Here is a 22649-nt window from a genome sequence, read left to right on the forward strand (position 1 = left end):
AGAGAGAGAGAGAGAGAGAGAGAGAGAGAGAGAGAGAGAGAGAGAATGAGATTATTAGTAATTTAGATAAAACAGCATAACAGTGGTACTTGGAACGGGCAGGAGAATCTGCCACTGATTTGGGATCTCATTTCTATTAACAAAATAGAATTTGTGGGAAGATGAGTGGTGCACCTCTCTCTTAATTCCCTCTCGTTTCTTTGTTGAAATTTTAGGGCAGCTCATATAACTCCCACCAGGCTGCAAATAAGCTACACTCAAAAAAGTGATGGATATGAGCAAGTGAGCTGTCAGGTAATAAAGATAAAGATTTCTTTCTCTGAAAATATATAGCTTCATGGAGAGACATAGTCTGCCTGAACTCGTGCAATTATTATGAACATTCTGTAAGTGATGAAAAAAACAGGCCTGTAATCAGCTTTATAAATGAGTGCCAGGCAGTTCCTAATAACTGATGCACATTGCATGCAGGAAAAGTCTCCTGAGGCACGGTTCCTGGAATCAGATATTCAGTATTAATTACTAGGGAAATTTTCTTAAGTGGGAAATGGAAAATTACAGACTCAAAGATCTAAAAATCTGAGCACTGTATATACGCGGCTAGCTTAGATAGAGCCATGGTCACTGCAGTATTGTGCGGCCATTGAGCTCCCAGCAAAAACCCTCCCTCCTCACGTCAATACCTCCCACTGGATGTGGCCGGTGAAGAGGGAGTAGCCATAGAGAAAAATAACAAGATGGAGGAGCACAGAAAGAGGAAAAGGGAAGTGCCAAACTCTAACTTTTCTTATCACAGTTTTGCCAAGGGCTGGCCCTAAATATAGCTTATAGTTTACAGTTAACATTAACTGACTTATTTCTATGTGCTATTAACTGTGTGAAGCACTTGGCATGCACTATCTCACAATGACTTTGTGAGAAATGTATTATTAGGCCCGTTTTACCAACAAAGAAAACAGAAGTTTAGGGAGGCCAAAGGACTTGCCCAAAATTATATACCTATAGAACGATAGAAGTGTTCCTTTAACCTAAGTCTACCTGACTCCAAACTCCATGTGCATAAGAACTGTGCTATACTGGTACTATAAAATCATTAACAAATGCTTGGGAATCATAGACTTCTAAAACTGGAAGGAACCTTAGAGATAAAATATTTTAGCCTCCTTTATTTACTAGTAAGGAACCACTGTCCAGAGGGATATGCTGATTTGACTAATGACAAACAACTCCTACTCAATCATTTCTTCTACTATACTACTCTCAATTAAGCGTATATTCCTTAGAATGATTCAGGATCTGGCCCCCACTGCAGATAATCCTGCAGCCTGAACTAGGTACTCAAAGAGACAGAGAAAACAAAGATCATATCATTTCCAGCGTCAAGGGGCTTTCAATAGAATTTGAACAAAGAAATCCCTCCTCATGTTTTGGTCGTTTTATAATATTCCTAAATAAGGCAAGTCCATATAACATAGCTGTGTTTATAAGCACAGAAAGAAAATGGAGGAATACTGTGATGGGAACCAAGGGAGAGGAAAGAATGTTTCCTGGAAGAGGCAGATGTATTTTCTTCACTTGAAGCCTCTAGGTAATAACAGGAAAGAATTCGTCACATTCAGGATCACCTCCAGATATGTGAGGTTAGGCATAAAGAGGTTGGTGAAGATATGGAGGGTCACACTTATCCATTAACAGGCTATACATTCTAGGACAAATCATTTTACACCCAGGTCTTGGTTTCTTTGTAGTGCATATCAAGTTTATCATACTTAAGGGACCTTACAAGGGCACTGCCAGGATTACAAGTAAATGTGTGCAATGTACTTGGAACAGCACGAAGCAAAGTTGCATTCAACATACAAAACACTGTAATTACATAGAGGTAACTGCTTTTTGAAAAATTTTGATTAATCCACTTTTTAAATTCTAAACTATCACTGCAGGACATTAATGCTATACTTTTCTCAACGGAAACGTTTAATAAAATGTATTTATTGATTTTCTAGTACAAAGAGTTTACATAGTTCTCACTAAAAATAAACCTTATATGTGATAGAGCTTTGGATTAACCACAGAGTTTTGATGAATTTATAACTCCAGATTCTATGTATGAATTTTTACATGTTAACCTGCTTTCACCATGCAAACTACAATTGTTCCTCAGTAGCCCCAAGTTCCAGGACTTGTGCAGATACCAAAATCCATGCATACTTAAGTCCCATAGTCAGCCCTCCATATTCATGGATTCTGCATTTGCAAATTCGACCAACCACAGATCATAAACATAATAGTATATATATTTTTAAAAATCTTCATATAAATGGACCCACTCAGTTCAAACCCATATTATTCAAGGGTCAAATGTGTGTGTGTGTATATACATACATATATATATATATATATATATAGTGGAGTTGAAAGGAAATCAAAGATTGGAAAATGACTTTGTTAGGAAAGCAGATATTTGAGTACAGGTCACAGATTGTGTATTTTAGACACAACCACTTTGAGCCTTTCCCTGAAGTTTTAAAGACAGTAATTTTTAGCCTGAAAACATGAAAGGAATTCAGAAGAATCTATTATTTTCCAGGGTTGCAGGGTTTATCTTCCTAGTGGTATTCTATGTGGAAGCCATTCCTTCTTTTCTCAAACCATGGGAAAAGGATATCCCACCCCTTAGTGTACTTCTATCAGGTTGAGAGCAGAGGACAGAGTGACAACTGGCATGAGAAGGTCTAGGGAGACCAGGAGGTTCCGCTATGATTATACTGTCAGAAAAGACCACAGAGGTGAAATGGTCAAGGTGAATATACTACTATATTGGGAGTATGTGATTATGGTCAGTGAAATTAGAAAAAGAATGGTCAGTTACTCCAATTAGTAGTCCAGAGTAGGGTTCCTTGGGAGTCCAGGAAGCCTAAAGTCATCCTTACAATCAGGTAATAAAAAGAAAAGATAGCTTTTATGCACAGCTAAAAAGAAAAGTATGAGAAAGGGGCATAGTATAGTGTAGATAAGTAGTTCCATCACACCATGAGGAGACTAAGAAAAGAGTGAACCAAGGCTAAATTACAACAGGAAGAGGAGTCATGGTTTCCCTGTCTTTATAAGAAAGGCATGCCTCCACTGAGCAATACAAGACTACACAAATGCAGACGGAGATATATGAAAAATAAGAAGTATAAGCACAGCAGCAGCTACAATAATAGCAATCGCTATAGTTAAGGCAGAATTCTCCATACATTTCAAACTGGATTAAAGTAAGCACAAAGGGAGCTTGAGAGGCCGCCTACAGTGAACAGACTTCTAGAGCCATTATTTTTCAGAAGCTAGACTCACCTTTAAGATCAATAGAGACACATCCGGTTTAGTAGAGAATTAACTTTAAAAGAAGCCCCACTGAGCAAAGAAGGTTTATTCAATAAAAGGTGCTGACACCATTGGTTGACTATTTGTTGGAAAATATGAAGTCAGTTCTCTACCACAAATCTCACAGTAAAACTGTTTCCAGATGGACTTAAGAGTGAATCATAAATCATAAATATTAATCCATAAAAGGACTAGAAGAAAACATGAGTAAATAATTAGCTGTGTTTTTTTGGGTTGTTTTTTTTTTTTTTTTTTTTTTTTTTGGTGGAGAAAATCTTGCTAAGCATAAAAGCAAAGGCAAAAAAGAAAAGGAAAGTTATAATATATTGAAATGCATAAAACTTTAGAACAGGCTGGGAGGCATTTCCAAAACAGATTACAAAATAGATAACAAGGGGCTTCCAATACATCCTCAGAGCAGTTCCTCAGAGCTATCTGAGATACTGTCTCCTGGGCTATAGTCCTCATTTTGCCCTAAATAAAACACACAACCAACACGTTGTGCATTTGTTTTGCAGTCAACAGGCCTAACTGTTCTTAATATATGCAAAACTTTTAAAAATCAGTAAGAAAGTAATAAATACCTCCAGTAGCACAATGAAGTAAATCAGGAATTGGCAAACTATGGCCCATGAGCCAAATCTGGCCCACTGCCTATTTTTGTAAGTAAAATTTTACTGGAACCCAGTCATACCTATTCATTTATGCATTGTGTAATGGCTACTTTTGCATTACAGTGGCAGCGTTGAGTAGTTCTGACAAAGACCCAGAGACCATAAGGCCACAAAGAATAAAACGTTAACTATCTGGCCCTTTGCAACAAAAGTTTGCAAATTCCCGGGAGAAGAAAGGCAAGTGGCCAATGTATTTATAAATATACAATTTTTGATCTACTAGTCATCAAAAAATGCAACTCACAAAAAAAGACAACAGGTTCACCTATTAAACTGGCAGTATTGGTAAGGTTCAGGGAAAGGTGTGCTATCAACTACGCTTGGCTGGAATATAAATAGGTAAACTCTTTCTTGGGGATATTGTGACAATATGTAACAAAGGCTTTGCAAATGATCATAACCCTTGGACACTGTAATTCCACTGCTAGGATTTTGTCCTGAGGAAATAAAAGAGATCCACAAATATCTGTGCATAAGGATATGCTTATAAACATTAACAATAGTACAAAAGTGAAAACAATTATACTTTAGAAGAATAGTTTAATGACATGGGATAATAATCACAATATAATTTTAAGTGGAAGAAAAAAAGTCAGGGGTGGGGGAACCCAGTTTGATCTCAAACCTGTGATCTGCTGCAATTCACACATATCTAGTCTCATCTGACAACTAGTGGGGTCAAGTCACCAGAAGTATATTACATGGGAGAATGAAGAACCTCCTTAAACAGAACTCATCTGAAGGGAAGAGGAGCTTACACAGAACAAATTTGGTCAAGAATGACAACATGACCTAAAACAAGACCTTTGTCATGGGAGACCTCTGTGAGTCTCCATCCCTTCACCATAAAATGGGAACAATGACACCCTCCTTGCCTCACTCACCAGTTTATGAGTTTCAGTTAATATGGTATATATTGAAATGCTTTGAAAACTGCCAAGTATTATCCAAATATGTTGGTCTTATTAGTTTAGGTGATCAGAGGCAATTCCTCAGAAACTTTGCTCATGAGATGGGTTTGTTTATCATTAACTCCTGGTGTTTCCTTCAACCGTGGCAAATACTAGTGCAATTAATTTGACTGAGATGAAGACTTTTGATACTGTTTTAGGTGGAATAGGTTTTCCTCACAAGGGGCTTAGTTTTTAATTTCCAGTAAGGTTGAAAAGCAAGCATCTAAGAGAAGTAGGGCTTCTGATGTAGCCCAGTTAATGCTGCAGTGTTTTATTACCTCCATTTGCTATAATACTGCTTTTATTAATATACACTCATCTCCTTGACTCATGCTATCATACCAGCTACATGTGCATGTGTTTAAAATTAACTTCTAGAATCCTTTTGTTTTCACAGGAGCCTTGAATCTTTTTTTCTTTAAGGCTTAATTGGACCACACACATCCCACTACTACCACCCCCTCCCGCTTACCTCAGTGCAGGAAACAAACATCTTGATGCTTTGCTTTAACTATTAGGATAGATGGGGAGGCAGTAATAAAAATTGAGCACTCACTGTGAAGTTATTTTTGTGTATCCAGAATGTACCTGTCAAAAGTTATCTAACTTCAAATTGATAGAAAAAACATAAAGATGATTCTTTCTCTCTTTTTTTCTATGTCACCACTATTCTTTCTCTAAGCAATGCTTCAAACATGGGGAATATATTCAACTCTAAAATTCTCTATTATCCTCTCCAAGTCATATTATTTTTCCCCTTGCCTCTCATCTTCCATTGCTATCACTTTAGTCCAGTGGTTCTAAAAATTTTAGCAGGCATCAGAATCCCCTGGAGGGATGGTTAAAACACATATAACTAGGCCCCATGCCCAGAGTTTCTGATTCCATAGGTCTGGGATGAGGCCCAATAATATGCATGTTAAAGAAATTCCAGACGGTGTTGATGCTGCAGTCTGGGGACCACACATTGAGAACATTGTTCTAATCTACTTCTAAATTACTATAATAGTCTTCTAACATTTATTCCCCCTTCATCTGCTGTGCATGCCTACTCCATACAGAAGAGACTAGTGGTCACAAAACAAGCTCTGGAGTCAGACTGAACTTGGGTGGAATCTTTATTTACTATGTCACCTTGGACAAATTACCTAATATCCCTGAACCTTAATTTCCTTATCTAAAATGTTGGCTAATGATAGTATATATTTCATAATATCATTGTGAGGATTAACTGAGATAATTAATACAAAGCACTCAGCACAATTCTTGCTACATTGTAAGGGCTCAGTAAATCATAGCTATTATCATTATCTACCAAAGAAGCAGTCTTAAAACATCTCTATATTAATAATAGCTCTACAATAGTCAAGAGCTGAAGCTGGTTTTGATCAAGTAAAGCTATGGAACGCATATGTTAATGAAATAATAAAAGACACGAACAAAGATGCTTCTGTAAAGATGTGTATTGTGGAGTTAGGTATAATAGTACAGACTGGAAATACGTGACAAATAATATTCAACTTGTCAAATAAATTATGGAACATTAGTAACAGAGAAATGCTATGCAGCCATTAACAAAGAGAAATAGTGTAGCAGAGTGGCTAAGTGGGCAAGCAAGTTTCTGAAGCAAAGATGTCTGGACTCAAAATGCCAGCTGCCTACTTATAAGTTCTGTGACCCTGGATAAGTTCAAGTGAACTCAAGTTCATGTGCTGGTCGTTTCATCTTGACTTCACACTCTCTTGGAGTACTTGGTATTCAATTTTGTTCCTGAGACCAAATCAAATAGACATTTTTTCTGAAGAAGACATACAGAAGGCCAAGAGGCACAAAAAAGATGCTCAACATTGCTAATCACCAGAGACATGCAAATCAAAACTACAATGAGATATCACCTCACACCGCTCAGAATGGCCATCATCAAAAAGTCTACAAATAATAAATGCTGGAGAGGGTGTGGAGAAAAGGGAACCCTACTACACTGTTAGGGGAAATGTAAACTGGTGCACCCACTGTGGAGAACAGGATGGAGGCTCCCTCAAAAACTAAAAATAGAGCTAACATATGATCCAGCAATCCCACTCCTGGGCATATATCCAGAGAAAACCATACTTTGAAAAGATACATGTACCCCAATGTACACTGCAGCACTGTTTACAATAGCCAGGACATGGAAGCAACCTAAATGTACACTGACAGATGAATGGATAAAGAAGATGTGGAATACATATACAATGGAATATTATGCAGACATAAAAAAGAATGGAATAATGCCATTTGCAGCAACATGGGTGGACCTAGAGATTATCATGCTAAGTGAAGTAAGTCAGACAGAAAGACAACTATCATATGATATCACTCATATGTGAAATCTAAAAAAATGATACAAATTGACTTATTTACAAAACAGAAATAGATTCAGAGACATAGGAAACAAATTTATGGTTACCAAGAGGAGAAGGAGGGAGGGATAAATTAGGAGTTTGGAATTAACATATACACATTACTACATATAAAATAGATAAACAACAAGGACCTACTGTATAGCACAGGGAACTCTACTCAGTACTCTGTAATAACCTAAATGGGAAAAGAATCTGAAAAACAATAGATGTATTTTTATGTATAACTGAATCACTTTGCTGTACAGCAGAAACTGAAACAACATTGTAAATCAACTATACTCCAATAAAAATTTAAAAAATAAAAATTAAAAAAACAACCAAACAAACAACAATGTAAATTTGACATCATTCTCTGACTTAGAGTTCTCCAGTAGCTTTTCACTCACATTACAATAAAACGCAGACTGCTTCCCTTGGCCTACATGGCTGTATACAACATTATCTTCCTTCTTACCTTCTTATTTAATATAATACAGCCACACCGATTTCTTTGATTCCTTAAGTATGCCTATTTCTTTCCCATATCAGAGTGTCTTGCTGTTTCCTCTAAGTCCCACTTTCCAGCAGGGCTAGCTTATTCTTACCACACATCACCTTATCAGAGAGGCCTTGACCATTCAGTATAAACTGGGACCTTCCAATCTGTCTCACCAGCCTGTTTACTTGCATCAAAGTTATTTTCACAATCTGTAATAATCTTATTTGTTTAACTTTTTACTGTATGATTCCCCCCACGACAATGCAAGGTCCATGAGAATAGAGCCTTCATTCACCTTGTTTTCTGTTCTATCCTCAACAATTAAAAGTGTCTCATACAATTTTTAAAGATGTCAAGTAAAATATGTTGAATAAATATATGAAAAAACTAAATGAAAATAAATGAGAGGGTTGAGATGGAGTTAAGAACATCAGCTGGGTACATCTTCTGTAAATTGCATTGTCAGCAGAGATATCCAAAAACGCTCAGTTATTCCTTTTTATTTTTTCAAATTCATGGATGTTGTGCAATTTCTACACTACTATGGAAGAAAGAACACCATAACATGTGTCACAATTTACATACTTGGTATCATGTAATATGTTCATGATAGGTATAAAGATATTCTTCACCTCTTTGGGAAGTTGGGGAAGCTTCCACTCTCGTGTTTTTCATCACCTAAACAGATGTATGGTAGGTGAAAGGGGCAGGTGGCAGGGGCTATTATGGTGAAGATCATTAGGGTCAGTTGGGCCTTTTGCAAACTGTTTTTAAATTGCATCATGTAGGTGCTTATGACTACAATCTAGTATCCAGTACAGTCCTATGCTATAATCATGGGGCCCCATCCTCCTTTTGAGAGCTATTAATTTTATAACTAATAATTAGCCAACCTGCTTGGAAAAAGAGTCCCTTGCGACTATTCTTTCAATCAAATTCATTCAGCACGCGTAGGAACACCTTCCTAAATAAATTTACCCCAGTGAAAATTAAGGAACAGGAGACAACAGGGAGGAAAAGATTGACAACACATTTCTTATATTTTAAGACCCATCATTCACATTTGAAGATAAATAGAACCATCACCAGAAGAAATGTAGGTAGTAGGGATTTCAGCATTTATTATATTGATATAGATTTATATCTCATTTTTTTCTGAACAATCCCACAGGATGAACAATATTATTTACTATTTGCAGAGGAGGAAACAGAGTCAGAGCCGCTAATTGTTTTTCCAAGACTTCACTCAAAGCTACTAATTTTCATGGCCATGTTTCTAATCTGTCTGTTTTGCTTCAGAGTCTGTGCTCTTTCAACCTTATTATATTGCCTCAATAAGGGGTAGCATAATATCTCTTAAGGCAGAAGAATACATGATTAAAAGGAAAAAAGGATTATAACTTTCTAAGACAAATCCTGTCTTTCTTCAGGATTTCCCAGAAAAGAGACATAGGCCATCACCTGTATAACCTGACACAGTTCTCCCATCGATTGGCTCCAAACTTGTCAAACCTCCTCCACAAAATATGTTTACCATAACCAGTTTCTTCCTGATCCCACTTTGAATGTCAAGGGTTTAGGACAGTAAAGTAAGTCAGACTTTCTTCTAATGCAGCGTGAGAACAATACAGAACTCCACATAAAAATAGACTGTTTCAGACCCATCCAGAAGAATTTAGTTTCTGAAGTAGCACAAAGACCTTGTTTTGGTTTTCTTTCCTATAAGAATAGCATGTGGAGTCTGTCCTACAGAGTGAAGTAAGTCAGAAGGAGAAAAACAAATACCGTATGCTAACACATATATATGGAATCTAAGAAAAAAACATGTCATGAAGAGCCTAGGGGTAGGACGGGAATAAAACACAGACCTACTAGAGCATGGACTTGAGGATATGGGGAGGGGGAAGGGTAAGCTGGGACGAAGTGAGAGAGTGGCATGGACATATATAGGGTGGGAGGGAGGGAGATGCAAGAGGGAAGAGATATGGGAACATATGTGTATGTATAACTGATTCACTTTGTTGTAAAGCAGAAACTAACACATCATTGTAAAGCAATTATACTCCAATAAAGATGTTAAAAAAAAAAAAAAAAAAAGAATAGCATGGCCCCAAGGACTAGGTTTGAGTGAGATTCTGGAGGGTACTGTAATTTCATTAAAAAAATGTTTTATAGTCATACCTTTCCAACATTCACAAACAAAAGTTCATTTCTAGCTGAAACTTGATGTCATTCTTTTCTGGCTGGAATGTGAAGATTTGGGGAATGGGTGAAAGAAATTTATTGAGTTGTTAAAAATATATGATGCAGGTCTTGTCTAGTTTTCACCTCCCTGGCTCATAAACACAGTTGCTCTCTTTCATGCTTCACTTCTGTCAATCACTGTGACAGGCAGAGTGGAATTCCCTTCCTCTGCCTTCTCAAACAAAAGTAAAAATAAACAACATAATATTTTGATGTAGAACCTCAGCATTTCAGCGAAGGTGAAACTACTTTCCACTTCCAATCCACCTTGAGATCTGTTCTCAGGTTGGGGGGAGCGTGGACCGCAATGGTATTCAGCAGGGTCAGTGGTGAGGGTGGGCATTAGTCTGAGCCAGTGCGGAAGGGGAAAGAGCAAAGACCTCACGCAGTATGCAGGGTAGAATTGCCTCCAGTCAGCGTGCTTGGCTCTTCATTCCACATGTGAATTCAGAAAACTATTTGAGAAGCAACTTGGCAGAAATGTTTATGCTTGGAGTATAGGTTCTCAAAAACGGAAGGAGTCGAAGGTGACCCATCTTAAAGACCTATCAGGCATAGCTTTACGATTCAGTACTATCAAGTCTTATCTATCAAGTACTATTGTAGTAGTTGGTTTGAATTTTGGAGGGCAAAAAGTAAGAAACTCTTATTACTCATGAATATAAACCTTGCTGGAAAGACCCCATGAGCAAACAAAAGGGAAGACAGAGGCTGGAAGAAAAGTATTTGTACCTCTTCAGAATGTGTGCTCACTGTAGGAGATCTACCTTGGACAGTCTGCTATAAAATCCTGCCCTGTCCAGATCAGAGTGTATAAATTATACCTTGTTGGCATATATTCAGCTGGTAGATTACTATACTCCTCAACTCTTTGGTACGTAAGAGCCCAATCAAAGCAGTCAGCCGAGTATTCAATAATTCATATCATAATTTCATAGACAATGAAAAAGTTCTATTTTCATAAATACATAACCTCTTCCCTGATCCTGGGATCAACACTCCCAGCGGATTTCCTCAGAACTTACATAATATATAACGAAAATAAACTAGAGGTCAAAGGAAACAAAAGAAAGAGGCACCAAGGACACAAGTTTAACCATATATAGATACACCTAGAAGTCAACTGAGGTTCTGCAAATAAGTGTAAACCAAGGTGCAATGAATAGTGTTTAAAAATTGGCAACAAGTTGTCTGCGTTCAGATCTTGGTTCTGCTATGTACTAGTTAAATGACCTTGAACAAGTTACTTTACCCCTCTGTGTCTTGATTTCCTCATCTGTAAAGGCTTATAGAGTTATAAATTAATAGTTGCTAAATGGCTAGAACAGTTCCTGACATATAGCAAGTGTTACATGTGTATGTGTGTGTGTGTGTGTGTTTGCTCTTATTTGAAGCTACAGTTCTAAATCTAATGGGCACAAAGAGAATATGGGTAGATGAGCGTATACTTTAACATAGGTTATTGCTGTAATTTGCATTCAAACAAAAAAAAAAATGACAGGCCAGCCCCTTTACCCAGCTGGTCTCCTCTATCTCAGAGAATATTATGTGTCTTCCTCTCTTCTCTGTTCATCTCCTTTCCTTCTAGTAATTGAAAAGATTTAACTGAAAGTGCATTTCTTAAGGAAATGAAAAGTGTCCACTCAACCTCTAACACATGAAAGCATAGTACAGTCTTTCAAGGCCCAGCTAGGACACCCCATCATCTGGAGAATCTTTCCTTGATTTTTCTGGTGGCCTCAGCCCACACTGATCTCTACTTTTCTTGAGCCTACGTAAACAATGCATTTTGTACCACATCCCTAGCACTCAAACTTGGGAAATTTATCTCAGGATTTTGACTGTGAGGCTTGCTTTGTTCCCCAACAGGATCATAAGGTTTTGTCAGGTCTGAGAATATAGTTCTATTTTGTTGTGCCTTTAATGACTGACTGATTGATTAATCGTTAGATTTTCCCCAATTCACTCAATAAACAATCTAACCTTAGCCTATTTCATCCTATTTGAGGCCAAAATTTGAAATTCAGGAGAAAAAAAACATCAGCACATTCTCACCATTGCAGAAAAACCTAATGTGTCAACCATCTAAAGTTTTGTTCCCTTCCTTTCATAGCCAAACCATTAGATTATTGAAACAAAATTCCCAGAGAAGTGTACTATTTCCTTCATCAGCAATAAGCATAAAGGTTTTGACAGAAATATTACAAACCACAGAGATGCTACTTTGTACATGGGAAAATACTGGAATTAGGCATTATTTTAGCCAAACTAGGGAATCTAGGAAAGCTGAGTATTATGAGTAAAAAGAAAGCAGAGGCTGCCTCTTTGATTCAGTCAGATAACCAAATAAAGATCCATTTATTTGGCGCCCTGCTCCTTCCTGGTACCTTGTCACCTGCCTAGCCTGCTTGATTCCTCCTTTTCATCATTTCATCATTTTCATCATTTCATCATTTCTGTTCAAGGGCTATGGTTAGAATCTCAAATAGCCAGAGACAGATACAGGCGGCTAACAGCAAATGGAAATGTAATAGTATTCCTTTTCAAACACCATATCCAACATTTTGAATAAATAACACCTTCATAAGGGGGGAGGGTAAGGCTTTTAAGTGCATGTATCTGAAAAATGCATTTTAAAATACCTAATGTAAATAAATCATATTCTAGATATTTTCATTCCTACTGTGCAAAACTGCTGGCCATTTTCAAATGATTTCTTTTCATCTCTTTAAAGATCAACAAATAGATTCTTGGTTTTTGTTTTCTTTATGGAATTAAGGTTGAACAATTGCCAGAATTTCGAATGACAGTGATAGAATCACAAAGAAAAGATGTAATTTGTAAGGATACTATCAAAAGCAAATTAGAAGTGTTCTTGGTCTTTTAGTTTGAGACACAATGGCATCTACTCTCCTTCCTACCTTGTCAGACTGGCGTCTGTTCAGAATTTCCAAGCTGCTATAATTCTGAGTCATTCTCATCTGTGCTCTTCTCCAGTCCTTCTGAAAATCTAGAATAAGAATCACAGCAAAAACCACAGTAAAACGTACAGGAAAATAATAAATTATCATATTTATTCATTCAACAAATATTTATTGAGAACCTACTACCTGCTAAGCACTGTTATAAATAAAATGATGAACAAGAAAGACATATTCCGTATCCAAAGAGAGCTCAAACTTTGGTAAGAGAGACAAGACACTTTCTATTTTTTAATTCTTTTCAATTAAAACAAATTTTTTAATTTTTTCTGTTTTTTTTTTTTTTTTTTTGGCTGCATTGGTTCTTCATTGCTGCGCATGGGCTTTCTCTAGTTGTGGCGAGCAGGGGCTACTCTTCACTGTGGTGCGCGGGCTTCTCATTGCAGTGGCCTCTCTTGTTGCGGAGCATAGGCCCTAGAGCACACAGGCTTCAACAGTTGTGGTGTGGGGGCTCAGTAGTTGCGGCACATGGGCTCAGTAGTCGTGGCTTACAGGCTCTAGAGCACAGGCTCAGTAGTTGTGGCACGCGGGCTTAGTTGCTCTGCGGCACGTGGGATCTTCCCGGAGCAGGGATCAAACCTGTGTCCCCTGCATTGGCAGGCGGATTCTTAACCACTGCGCCACCAGGGAAGTCCTGAGACAAGACACTTAACAGACATTTACTATACAGTAGTGTGAATGTAGGGATGGGAAAAATGCAGGGTGCTCTGAGATCACACAGGAGAGATGTCCAACACACAACCTAAATGAGGGAAAGTGCATGGGCAGGGATCAAGAACGCCTTCCTCCAAAAATAACATCTGTAGAGAAGAATTGAGGCATGTGTAGCCATTTATCAAATTAGAGTGGGAGTAGGTTCAAGGGGGCATGTTCCAGACAGAGGAAATAGAATGTGAAAAGGACCAAAGGGAAGAGAGAGTAATCCATTCAGGAATCTGAAATATGTTTAATAAATTTGTCCAGTAGAAGGCTGGTGAAACAGTGAGGTTAAGGGATGAAACTGGAGAGTTAAACATTGAACTCTCAAATCCTACCATGGCTAGTTTGTTTCCCGGGTCTGAGGGCCTTAGCACCAATTCTTTTCATTGTCTTGCAACATCAGTACTTGGACCACAAAAGTTTACTACACCCTTCAACAGCATCTTGCCTAGGTTTATTAATTTCTTATCTTGCAGAATTCCTCCATGCAATGGGCAAAATCTCACAATGCACCATCTAGGAATACCCTTGGACATCTTGATTAATTGAAAGGAGAGAGCTTCACAGTCTTTAACAGTTAGAATTATCCCCCTCAGTTCATGTATCTGACCCAAAACAATTGTTCCAGCCCTCAGCTCTTAGAAAGATGTCTAAATGTCTCTGAATAGGTACTTGTTTTCCTTTAAAAATCTAGAAATATTTTATTCTTCTCACGGATAAAAATGCTCAGAGCAGGTTTATATGTCAGGTCAGTTGGAGGGAAACGTTATTATAATATACTGAGCAACTGTGATATGTGAAGCTCTTTAGGAAAAACAGATCGTGGTCTCTATAGTTTCCAACCTAATGATACTAACTATGACTACAGCCACATTCAGCATCAATTTATCTCGGATTCTTTTAGTTTTTTGCTGAAGTGTAATTACGGAAGAAAAAGGATTGATGTGGTTAGTAGGAGAAATGGGACGATTACTTTCCATTTTCCAAATTAGTGTTCCAAGAGAGGTTTAATAGGTGTTAGATTTAAAAAGAAAGAAAAGCCAAGTGTAACAAACTTGAACAAATTTCCTTTTCACAGAATTTCTCAAAACATTTTATCTCCTAATACACACTATGAGTATCCAAAAAAGGGATATCATATTCAATTTTCCCCAAAGGTATTTGTCCTTGATTTTTATGGAACTCCCTCCAAATAGAGTCTATAAAACACCATGCTAATAAAATACCAGAAGTTATTTATTTTCAGAAACTATGGGTTTCAGGAGGTTAAAAATAAGGTAGAGTACCATGTTTTTAGTGTTCTCTATTATAAATAAATGCCATACTTCAAGTATCCCACCTCAGTAATGAAATCTTCTTTCCTTGAGGCCTTTGGCCCAAATTACTCTTTCGAATCTCTGAGGTGTCATAGCTTTGTTTAGCTATACCACAATTTAGTATACACAGCATTCGGTGGTGGAGAGATCACTATCAGTGGATACAGAATGCCGGAGTTTAGTCCGAACTTGGAAATATTGGCAAGTAACAATCAACCTGAACTTCAATGTCTTCAACTATTAAATAATGAGAATAATAGTAGCTAAAATGAATTGACTTATATGTGAATTGCAAAGTGTTATATAGTTATACTATTAGTATAAATTATGCTATTAATATATATATATGGGAATCACAATTTGACTCAACATAATTCTGGTTATACTTTAGTTGTTTAAAATATTTTTGATGATAAATAACACCAATATGTTTCGTTTTTTTTTTTTTTTTTGCGGTATGCGGGCCTCCCTCTGCTGCGGCCTCTCCCGTTGCGGAGCACAGGCTCCGGACGCGCAGGCCCAGCGGCCATGGCTCACGGGCCCAGCCGCTCCGCGGCATGTGGGATCCTCCCAGACCGGGGCGCGAACCCGGTTCCCCTGCATCGGCAGGCGGACGCGCAACCACTGCGCCACCAGGGAAGCCCCCTACCAGTATGTTTTTAAAGTATTTATAAAGTAGCACAATTATACCCAAAAGAGTTATTACACAATATTAATATTTTTGTATGCCTTACAGTGATTTTGTACATAAGATTTCTTCTCTTCCTCCCTTCCTACTCTACCATGTTCAATCAATCTGCTGGAATCATGCTGGAAACAAGAGCACTTAAGTGTTTCAACTTTGCTTTTTAGTTTGCTGGCTATACAAATGAAAAGTAGTATATATCAAGACCATCCCAATGCTTCATTTCAACAATTTGAAGAATCCTGCATCTATAGCAATTCCTTGCACATAGGTACCCTGAAAGAGTTATACACAGCAAGTCAGTAATCCAAATGTCCTCCTCAGGATTACAGCAAGTAAGATTTGATTTTGAGAAACCAAGACTCAGACACGATGCAAGTCACTCAAGGTGACCCAGCAGGCTAGAACTGGGAACAAAACTCAGAACTCTAATTTCCTATCCTGGCTCTCTCCAATTGTCCAGGCACCCTCCTTAACACAATCAGGTTTAACCTACAAGAATACTGGTTAATATCTCCTGGTGCTAAAATGGAATTGGAGGCTTGAAAATGGAAATTGGTTACTTAATTCACTCTAAATCAATGTATCTGTTGATAATGCATCTGTCAATGTAAGTATGAGGGATCCAGCTGGGTACTGGTGCACAGCTCCTCAGTCATTGTCTCAGAATGTCTTTGTGACATTAGGGAAAAGATCAGATTTTCAATCAGGGTTCAGCTCTGCTGCCCTTTTTTTCAGCACACATTAAAATGCACTTACAGAGACCTCCCTCGAAGGGACAAAGGGGTAAAAGCATTCTTGAAAGAGTTTTGAGAGGTTCAGGGACCATTCAGAAGAATAAATTTGAATAGTAAGTACTGAATGCTTATAATAGGCTCACAGAATGTTTAGACATTCAGTATGGGCTTTGAAAAACATCTTGAAACATATGGGTGGTGTGTACACATTGTTGAGTATGCATGTTTGCTGAGAAGGAAAAATCTGTGCATGAAAATACTCTATAGGTTACTAAAATGAATCATGGGCTACATGCAATTAGGCTGTGAGAGAATTCTGTGAGGAGAGGAGCCATGTCTTACATCTCTGAATCATTATCATTTAGCATGGTACCTGGCATAGAGTAAGTACTTGTTAGCTGTTCACTGGATGAATGAATAAATGAATGAATGCACAAATGAATGAATCACAAACATACATATACATATAACACACCATCGTTAATAAGACAGAACACCGAAGACCCTTCACAATTTATCCTCCTCCTTCCTTTATTTCAACTTTCCATGCATACTCTGCTTTAGCCACAGCAAATTACTAAATGTCTAAACATTCTGTGAGCCTATTATAATAAGCATTCAGTACTTACTATTCAAATTTATTCTTCGGAATGGTCCCTGAACCTCTCAATAGTTTGGTCACAGTGAATTATATACCATCTATTTGGATCCATCTTTCTGACCTTTTGTTCATAATATTCCCCCTAGATGGAACTCCCTTCTTACTGTTCTTTGCTTAGCATTATTCCTGGCATCATCAGGTTCAATTTCAGAATCACTACCAGTCAGTGCTCTGAAATCTCTTTGTCCAAACTGACAGTATGGTCCTTATCACAATGTAATATAAATATAACTTATACTATTTATTTTTATATCTCTAGGAAATAATATTACACATAGAATACATATTGCTAAGCTGGAAAAACCAGAAATCTTTCTTTGATGACTCAAAAGGCACTTTAGTATCTTTCAGTGCTTCATAATTACAGGGCAATGTAAAAACTCATATTCTGGGATAGTACTATTGTTGTTAAAACCTCATGTTCTAAAGCCACAGAGAGCTGAGCTGAAAATCCCAGCTCCATCAATTATTAGCAAATATCTTGGGAAATTCACTCTAGTTTACCACCTTTCCATCCGTAAAACGGGGATTCAATAAAAGTTCCACTATAAATGGCTGTTGTGAAGAGCCAAGAAAATAATCTCTATAGTGTTTGGCACACAATGGGTGCCGAACTAGATATTAGTGATTATTATTATTAAGCTCCAAATGTTCACAAGTGCTGATCAGTTGAGAAACTGTGCTATCAAATATCTGATCAATGAAAGTTTACACTGCAGATTTAGCTACGCTGGGAAGAAACACAGGTCAAGGGCACATGCTCTCATTTTGAGTCTGAGCTAAAATTCTGTCCATACGCAGAGGCCTATGAGAGGTCACCAGGAGCTGGTACTGTGGGAATGCCAGTAGGAGTTCAGAAAAATTCCTATCAGGAACTCAGTCTCTCCATGACAGTCATAAATTCAGATGAGATTACTATTGGAATGAATATCAGCTAGGCCACCATCAGAAAGAAGTAACAGTCTGCAGTCTTGACTTCTAACTCAACCCAATGGGGCTGGAAGGCACAAGCTCCCATATACTGTTTGGACCACACATGTAGGAAATTAAAGAGCAATTTTATAAGCTGCTTCAATAAATTCATGGCTGAGAAACTTTGGGTTGAGCCAGCTGCTTGAGAGCTTACCAGAGAGAGTTAACTGGACTGTCATCAGATTAGCAAGTCAGTGAGCTATGTACAGAAAGCAATCCATTTGTATATGGGCCAGTTGACCAGGAAATTTAAAAATAATAATAATTTTGGGATGATGTGGAGAAAAGGGACCTCTTGTACTCTATTGGTGGGAATGTAAATTGGTACAACTCCTATGGAAAACAGAAAACAGTAGAGAGTTTCCTTGAAAAACTAAAAATAGAACTACCATAAGATCCAGCAATTCCACTCCTGGCTATTCTGGAAAAAATGAAAACCCTAATTTGAAAAGATACATACAACCCAATGTTCACAGTAGCATTATTTACAGTAGCCAAGATATGGAAGCAACCCAAGTGTCCATCAACAGAAAAATGGATAAAGAAGATGTGGTATGTATATACACACACACACGCACACACACACGCACACACAATGGAATACTACTCGGCCATAAAAAAGAAGAAAATTTTGCCATTTGCAGCAACATGGATGGACTTAGAGAATATTGTGCTTAGTGAAATAAGTCACACAGAGAAAGACAAATACTGTATGACATCACTTATATGCAGAATCTAAAAAACAAATGAATGTAAATGCAAAGCAGAGACAGATTCAGATATAGAAAACATTTCTATTTTCTACCTTCTTCCAGAGTCATAAATCAACATTACAATTTTTCATTTATGTGAGTAACTTGTTAATTTTCTGTTTCTTCCACCACACTGTAAGCTCCAAGAGGGCCAATGACCATGTATGTTTTGTTTATTGCTCTATCCTTAGAACTTATCTCAAATTCTGGCACACAGTAGGTACTCGTAAATATTTGGTGAATGCACTGATCCATTAATATCCCAGCTGGCAGATTCAGACATGACCTTATGGCCTCTTGCTAATCTTGATGTTCACACTGAGGTTCACTTGCACAAACTTTACATCAGCTTAGGAATCACAATCTTAAATGTTTACAGAGCAAGTTGTAGAAATGAGTGAAGTGGCCCAGGTGTAAAATCAACTGAGAGTAGTTGGGATTATAGAGAAATAGGGAGTGCATGCAGTGTCTAAAGACATTAAAAAATACTGTACTGGTCAAATGAAACATAATCAGTAGGTTAACAATTTGTGACCACTCTTCTGGCTCAATGAGGACATGCTGTCACCCAATACTGGAAAATTTCTATCATCTCCTGAAATCAACTGTCACATGGAAATAGACAATTAGCCAAGGAGAACTATTTGCTACAAGGAATTCTTAGCTATATCTGTCAAAGTGTACTCATTTATACCATCACCAGAGAATGAATGTAAGTGACGATCTTTGAGTGGGTTCTAATAAGTGGAGAGAATAAACTTGAATGAAATAGCAACAGGATGTCTGCCACAAGTTGGTCAATTTTTACCCCTGAGTAATTTTCCTCTAGAATTGTAATGATCTATGAAATTGAGTCACTTAAAAGTAAAAAACTGAGAAACAAACAAATAAAAACAGGAGAAAATGTTAGGAAAATCTGTAACATATAATTGTGTATTTTCAATGAGAATATATAGTATATTGTATTTGTAAAATATATTTTAACTGGCAGGGAGTGACGAAAAGACAACAGAATAAAATCAGAGAAGATTTCATGGAGATGAAAAACATACTTAATGTAAAACTGTGACGAAGGAAAATAATTAAAAGTATCTAATTTCACTGAGTGCTTGTTATATGCCAGAAGCTGTTAGAAATATGTAACATGTTATAGCTCATTTACTCAGTGCTGTGAAGTAGATATTATTATTACTTTATTGTTTAAAAAATGGGGTAATACTAAATTTATATAACTTTTCCAAAGTCACATAGCTAGTAAAGAGAAGAGTTGGGGCTCAAAGACAGGTTTTCTTGATTCAAAGCCCTAAAGCTAAATCAAGTAATTCTACTATATTTTAATAACCAACCTAATATGTTCATATACATACATACTTCATATATATGTATACACACACATGCACACATATATATAGAATTCCACAAAAATATACAGCAGATTTAGGAGAAATAATGAAAAACAAAACTTTGTAGAAAAGAAGGACTTACAGAGTACATCTATATCTATACATAACTTTTTACTGTCAAGGAGAGAGGAAAACTCCTATTAATATCTACAGCAACAAACCAACAAGAAAACAAGCAAATTGAAAACAGTTTACCTAAAAAGAAAACCAAATATAATTTTTATTTGTCATATCTTCCATAACATTAAAGCTGGGAAACAAATGAACAATGACTACAGAGTTTTGAGAAAAAATAAAATAGCAACAAAATTCTATACCCAGCCAAGCTATTATACACCTATGAAGGTAGCAGAAATACACATATTCAGATATTCAAGGATGAGAAAATATATACCTTAATTATTCTACATATAAAAGAATAACTTTAATAAATTGATATATCAGATAAAACCATTTGAGAATTGGGGGAATGCTATAAAATAAGTAATAATGATTAAAGAACTGAGGAAATGTGGAGTATAAGTAATTGTTAAGAAAGCTATGAAATGTTTAATTTTTTTTAACATCTTTATTAGAGTATAATTGCTTTACAATGGTGTGTCAGTTTCTGCTTTATAACAAAGTGAATCAGTTTTACATACACATATGTCCCCATATCTCTTCCCTCGTGCATCTCCCTCCCTCCCACCCTCCCTATCCCCCCCCCGCCAGGTAGTCACAAAACACTGAGCTGATCTCCCTGCGCTATGTAGCTGCTTCCCACTAGCTATCTATTTTACGTTTGGTAGTATATATATGTCCATGCCACTCTCTCACTTTGTCCCAGCTTACCCTTCCCCCTCCCCGTATCCTCAAGTCCATTCTCTAGTAGGTCTTCATCTTTATTCCCGTCTTGCTCCTAGGTTCTTCTGACCATTTTCAAGGCAGATTTACATTGAAGCTCATGAAACTAGAGCTTTAAGTCCCCAAGTCCCCTCATACACTCAGACCCCTCCCAGGACCCTGGAAGGAAGGGCCCTAGCAAGATGTTTATGAAGTCCAATGTTTTAAAAAAAAAAGAAAAAAGCAAAAATAAACTATTTTACCTATGATTAGTTTCTACTTCAATATCATTTTTGTTAAACTTCCCCTTGGTCAAAGAGTATCTGGCTAAAATATAACAGAAAAAAGTAGATTATAGACATATGCAAGGCAAAGGGTATGCACATTTATACTGTCGGATATTGTTAAATCTTCTTTCAAAGATTATACAGTCCTACCAATTGTGAATGACACACTATTTACATTTTTTAATCTTCACCAAACTTATAGACCAAAGTATCTAATTTTAAATATTCATATTAAGACTATATTATAATATATATGTTAGCCATTTAATGCTGTTTCACCTGTGAATTATTGGTTCATCTACCCATTTTTATTTTGCTCCATTAAGCTATCACAATAAAGGTAGAATATATAAATTGAAATCCTTAAATGTAAAGCAACCAAGGAAAAGATCAGATTATCAAATAAGAGAATAACAAAGAAACAAAAAATCAGACAGTATTAAAAGAGAGAAGTCAAATATAACAGTTAGTAAAATAATCCCTTATTAAAATATATTGACTTTTATATGTTATAAAAATAAAATCAAAACTTTTTTTCTTTATAGAACACATTTACAACAAAATTGCATGAAGTCATATCAATGAAAAGATGGAATTTGACAAAATTATTCAGGAAGGAATACTTGAGTAAGATAGCCATGGGATTTTAGACAAAGGAAGAATAATGCAATGAAATAACAATTTAATATGATGGAACTAAGATCATTTAAAATCCTGTGGCAAAAAATGGTTCTGATGAACCTAGGGGCAGGACAGGAATAAAGAAGCAGACGACATAGAGAATGGACTTGAGGACACGGGGGGGGGAGGGGGAAGGGTAAGCTGGGATGAAGTGAGAGAGTGACATGGACATATATATATACTACCAAATGTAAAATAGATAGCTAGTGGGAAGCAGCTACATAGCACAGGGAGATCAGCTCTGTGCTTTGTGACCACCTAGAGGGGTGGGATAGGGAGGGTGGGAGGGAGACACAAGAGGGAGGAGATATGGGGCTATATGTATACGTATAGCTGCTTCACTTTGTTATACAGCAGAAACTAACACAACATTGCAAAGCAATTATACTCTAATAAAGATATTTTTTTTAGAAAGACCCAATGCAGCCAAAAATAAATAAATTTTAAAATCCAGTAGCAGTAGATGGAACAAAACACAGAGTGTGTATCTATACATATATATAAAAATTGGGAAATTTCTTCTATGATAA

This window comes from Physeter macrocephalus, chromosome 21 (genome assembly GCF_002837175.3).
Source record: "Physeter macrocephalus isolate SW-GA chromosome 21, ASM283717v5, whole genome shotgun sequence".
NCBI classification, from domain to species: domain Eukaryota; kingdom Metazoa; phylum Chordata; class Mammalia; order Artiodactyla; family Physeteridae; genus Physeter; species Physeter macrocephalus.